Below are 6,202 nucleotides of genomic sequence, written 5' to 3'. Positions count from 1 at the left end.
ACATATCCTTAGAATTTCTTTTACTAGTTACTGTATTGTTTATTAAAAATAACTTATTGATATGAGTTTTAGAGTAAATTACAAATTTGGTCCTTATGCTTAAACAAAATTTTCAAGTTCATTCCAAATTTTAATTCTAAGTGTATTATAGGTACCAAATTTGTAGTTTACTCTAATTTCTATTATACCTTATTTCGATTCAGTAAGCTTCAATTATTTTTGAACAGACTCTAATTCCACTTATGTTCCGTTATTTTGAATCATGGAGCATGTTCGTTTTTATCCTTTTAAAACTAATTTATTTTCTATTAACGAATTTTAGGATTGACCAATTGCATTGGATTAGGGATGGCAAAAAAACTCGAACCCGACGGGGAAACCCGAAACCCGATCATTTCGGATCGGGTAACGGGTCGTTATCGGGTTTTTTTATCGGGTTCGGGGCAGGGAGTGGGTTATCCTCGCCCCGACCCGCTCCGCCCCGATTATATATATATATATATATATATATATATATATATATATATATATATATATATATATATATATATATATATATATATATATATATATATGTTCAAAAAATTTTGCTGTTAATTGTACACGTTCAAATATAAAATACTTATCGTGGACAATTTTTTAGTTATTAACAATCTGGTGTTAATGATCATTTTTATGTGTTTTGACGTATTAAACAAAACTTAAATCAAATAATTTTTTATATAACGTCCAGTTTATTTTATTAAAGTGATGCATCATGTTTTTAATTTAAAAGAGTTGCTAGAACATGTATATTTTATAAGACATTGGGGTACCCTAAAAGAAAATAAAGATTTCATTATCAGTTGTTGTAAACCCGATAAGATACCCGAAACCCGACGAGGAAACCCGAAACCCAATGGGGCGCCCCGATAAGATACCCGAAAGTTATCGGGGTGGGTTTGGGAATCCATGCCCCACCCCGAACCCGCCCCATCGCCATTCCTACATGGGATACAGGTTTTGTCACCATGGTATGTTGCCAAAGATGGATTTTTGTTCATCTGTTTGTTTAAAAGATGTTTGGTTTTTCCGTTTCATTGACTCATTTCATCTCCTAGGGTTTTTAATTTGTTTGGCCAACATTGTTTTCAGGCAATCATATAGAAGCCATACGCTAAGTTGGGGCCATGCTATAACGTTGGAGGAAGAAGCTCAACCTGTGAATTGAGATAACAACATGTGATTTCTGTAGTTGGAATTGGATTTGAAAAAACTCAACTTTCTATCATCTTTGAGCATTGTTTATTTTTTGTTGTTACATTGACTTTTAGATTATAGATAATTCTCATTTTTAATGTTTTCATTTTTTTTATCATAACATACCAGCACCCTGTTCACCATTTTATAGTAACTACAGTGACAAATCTAGTAATAAAAGACTATGAAATACCTTCCAACCCCGCAACATTCTTCACTACTAAATGCTAAATTTTAAACTCTAAGTCCTAAGCACTAAACTACAAATGGGAAACACGAAAACCTATATCCTAAAAAAACAATTGACTAATAAACTACGTCTTTTTGTAATATGACATGTTTCTGAAACAAAACTACTCGTCTAAAGGTAACTATCGATTCAATGAAAACTATCTAACACCCGACAATTAGAATCTACTTGATGAAATGAGGTTTAGCTGAAATCACACATTAAATCTAACAAACTATTTGCGCAAAAGAACGAATCGTGTGAACAAACTAATTTTTAAAAAATATTATTCCCACTCGTCGCTTGGCGCAGGTAAACGGCTAATGTGTGTGTGTCTATATATATATATATATATATATATATATATATATATATATATATATATATATATATATATATATATATATATATATAGGAAAAGTGAATATACCATTAAGGGTATATAAGCTCAGGTACCAAAATTCATCATACCACATAGTTTTGATTCATATAATACATTCTAGTTGTCCAATGTTCTTATAATTTAACTTCTAACTTGATTTACTTTCATTATTTTTATAAATTACACATTTATCTTCCTTTTAGATAATTTTCATTTTCAACTATTATATATAACCTATTAGGTGGTCGGCAAAAAGATATGATGCAAGAGCCAAGAGGAAGATAATAGTGAAATTTCGAAAATCTTAAAAGTAATCAAGTTAGGGGTTGAAGTTTAAGAACATAATAATTAATATATTAAACAAAATGATGTATTATGGTGTGTTTGAGTACCTAAACTTATATATCCTTAAGGGTATATTCACTTTTCCATTTTTTTCATATATATATATATATATATATATATATATATATATATATATATATATATATATATATATATATATATATATTCATCTCAAAGCATTTTAAGCATATTTTATTTTTAAATATAGCATTTGCATCCCATATATTAAGATAACTATCTAAACTATATGTATAATCGAAGACAAGATGGGTCTGCAAATGTGTTCCCAAAAGTGCAACTCATTTGCCTATGAAACAATAAACATCTTACCCTTTAACGATATTTAGGAAGCATGAAAAAGAAATTACTTAAATGGAAATATCATTAAAAGTTCATTGACCGATTCTTGTAAAGCTGTTACGTATATTACGGAGCCGAGCGTTGAAGTAGTATACATGATGGATAAAAGTTTTGTTAAAAATTACGATCTAGACTGTTGTTAAAAATAATAATAATAAATAAAATAATTTAAATGTACATGCCTTTCCAATTAAACAAAATAAAAGAAAATACAACAAATAGTAATATTGTTGTTTAAATTAGGCCATCAAACTTGCTAATTTTCGAAGTATTAAATGATGTATTAAATTATCATAAGACGATTAATGAAAATGAAAATGATTTTACATTTTAATTATAGTATAATTAATATCAATATAATGTTTGATTCTAACCCACAACTTTTTAATCGATATAAGAAATCATGTTTTCATTAAACTCAATTCCCAAAAATTGAAGACTTGATTAATCAATCAGAGTTTTGATGTAGGTTTAACTCAACATTTCTGATGGCCCGCTTGATTGGAAAGATGAATTTGGTTTATGTATATAAATTAATTGCATGTATCAATCTCAAACCATGCATACCATATCACAACAAATGGCAATCATCTCTTTTTTCAACCTCATTTTTCCATTCCTCCTTGTCTTGCTCTCTTCCCAACCCTCAGCAACTTCCACTTCCATTACATATCGCTTCACTCGATGTCTAAACAACCGAGCCGACCCTTCTTTTCCGATCAATGGACAACTTTACACCTCCCGTAACTCCTCTTTTCCCTCCATCTTTCAAGCTTACATCCGTAACCTTCGCTTCAATGAATCCACGACTCCCAAACCCATTCTAATCATCACTGCCTTACATCCTTCACACATTCAAGCAGCTATTTTGTGCGCCAAAACACACCGCCTGCTAATGAAAACCAGAAGCGGAGGCCATGATTATGAAGGGCTTTCCTATGTGACCAATTCAAACCAACCCTTCTTCGTTGTTGACATGTTCAAGTTATGCTCCGTAAATATAAGTATCGAAGATGAAACTGCATGGGTCCAAACTGGTGCGACTCTTGGTGAAGTCTACTATCGAATTGCTGAGAAAAGCAACACGCATGCTTTTCCCGCTGGAATTTGCCCTACTGTTGGAGTTGGTGGCCATTTTAGTGGTGGAGGATACGGTAACTTGATGAGAAAATATGGCCTCGCTGTCGATAATATTGTTGATGCTCAGTTAATCGATGTGAATGGCAAGCTTCTGAATCGGAAGTCCATGGGTGAAGAACTTTTTTGGGCAATCACAGGTGGTGGTGGTGTCAGCTTTGGTGTGATTCTAGCATACAAGATCAAACTGGTTCGTGTTCCTCCCGTTGTGACAGTCTTCAACATCCAAAGAACATCACAACAGAACCTCAGCACCATCGCTCACCGGTGGATACAAGTTGCCGATAAACTCGATAATGACGTTTTCGTTCGAATGACTTTTGACGTCATAAACAACAGAAATGGGAAAAAGATTATTCGTGCAACATTTCCAACATTGTACCTAGGAAAGTCGGCAGCACTTGTTGCACTCATGAACAAGGATTTTCCTCAATTAGGGTTGAAAAAGTCGGACTGTATTGAAATGAGTTGGATTGAGTCGGTGCTTTTCTACAGAGACTTCTCCATCGGTACTCCAACTACTGCTCTTCTAAGCCGTACAGGTGAAAAACTCAACCCATTAAAGATCAAATCTGATTACGTGAAAGAACCTATTTCAAAACAAGGATTCGAATTCATATTTAAAAAGATGAAAGAACTTGAAAACCAACTGTTGGATTTCAACCCATATGGTGGAAGAATGAGTGAAATTTCGGAATTTGCAAAGCCTTTCCCGCATCGATCAGGAAACATAGCGAAGATTCAATATGAAGTAAACTGGGAAGAACTTGGCGTTGAAGCAGCCAAACGATACGTGAATTTCACAAGGATGATGTATGATTACATGACTCCATTTGTTTCTAAGAATCCTAGGGCAGCATTTCTGAACTACAGGGATTTGGACATTGGTGTCAACAGCCATGGCAAGAATGCTTACGCTGAAGGGATGATTTATGGGCACAAGTATTTCAAAGAGACGAATTACAACAGGCTAACGATGGTGAAGACGAGAGTTGATCCTAATAATTTCTTTAGGAATGAGCAAAGTATCCCAACCTTGTCATCTTGAAGGAAGTAATTTCACTTGCGCAATTCCCTGGCCCAGTACGTACTACTTTGTATTCTTTTGTTAAATAAATGGCCTTTTCAAGATAACAAGTTTCCAAATCCAGATAATAATGATGTATTTTATATGCTTGTAGTTTATAAAAAAAAAGATATTTTATGTTTCTATTTCATAAAAGAATATTAAGAGGGTTCTAAATTTGCATTACTTAAGTGTGAAAAAAACATATGCAAATTGATGTAATTTATTCTAAGCAATGTCTTAAATAATTGAATGATGAATAAGTTGGTATCTTTTTTTTTTTTTTTTTTTTTTTTTTTTTTTTTTTTTTTTTTTTTTTTTTTTAATGTGGAATACAAATATATATACTAAAGTACTCCTAAATTATTTCATATATTTTCACAATGAGACTTAATCCTTGACTTCAAGGATGAACACAACACCAGATACCGCTGGACTAGACTAGAAGACGTTTGGTATAAGTTGATATCTTTGAGTTTTAATACGCAATATGTGATCATCGATGAATGTCCACGTATCGTATAGAAAAAAGATTAGGTTTAAAAATAAAAATATCACAAAATAAATGACCTTATATAATATTAACCTTATTTTAATAACATATTTATAAAAATTATACTATAAATTTTTTTATTTATTGGCAACCTACAATGTTTGTTTGATTTATAATAAAATATGAAGTTTATATAAATTTATTTTATAAGGAAAAGTCAACAAAGTAAACAGTTTTAACATATAGATATTTTTATAAAAAAAGATTTTGAAGATGTCTTTTATTTATTCACATTCAATAATATATATATATATATATATATATATATATATATATATATATATATATATATAGATAGATAGAGAGAGAGAGAGGTTCAATTAAGAAAAAAAAAAAGATTGAAAATGGAGAATTGTTCTCAGCCAATCATTTATTTTTGCTACAAGAACCTTCAAGGTACCGACCGAAATGAAAAGGAATGCATATGTGTTTTCCAACAAAACATATTTTCATTAAACTATGCTAATCATTACTCTAATATGTACAAAAAACTAGTTTTTTTATTTTATTATTTTTTAAGAAATTATTTTATCTAAAAATAATTTTAAATATATTAAAATTTATAATTTTTTATTCTCTATAAATATATATCTATATTGATATAGTTTAACATAAAATTAAAAATTTATTTTTTTTATTGTTTCAGCTTTCGTTATTTACAAGTGAATAAAAATGAATTAGTTTTTACTACAGTACATCGTTATTCACTTATGAATAAAAAATATGATTAATTTTTTTTGTATAGTTTAGTATCATTTATATGTAAATATAGCATATAATAAATATAGTATATTCGTATTTAAATATTAGACGATGCATTCACTTGTGAATATTACATAGTATATTCACTTGTGAATGTTAGATGATATATTCACTTATGAACATTAGATG

The 6,202-nt window shown here is 30.3% G+C and overlaps 1 pseudogene; it reads left to right on the top strand.

The window, feature by feature from the left end:
- The first annotated feature begins 3,129 nt into the window (after positions 1-3,129).
- On the top strand, positions 3,130-4,965 carry LOC145034002 (berberine bridge enzyme-like 8 pseudogene; annotated as a pseudogene).
- Positions 4,966-6,202: the final 1,237 nt, after the last annotated feature.

The sequence above is a fragment of the Lactuca saligna genome, chromosome 3 (assembly GCF_052625555.1).
Source record: "Lactuca saligna cultivar CGN05327 chromosome 3, ASM5262555v1, whole genome shotgun sequence".
Taxonomy (NCBI): Eukaryota; Viridiplantae; Streptophyta; class Magnoliopsida; order Asterales; family Asteraceae; genus Lactuca; species Lactuca saligna.
The sequence above is the reverse complement of the archived record's forward strand: the minus strand, read 5'-3'. Positions and strand labels throughout refer to the sequence as shown.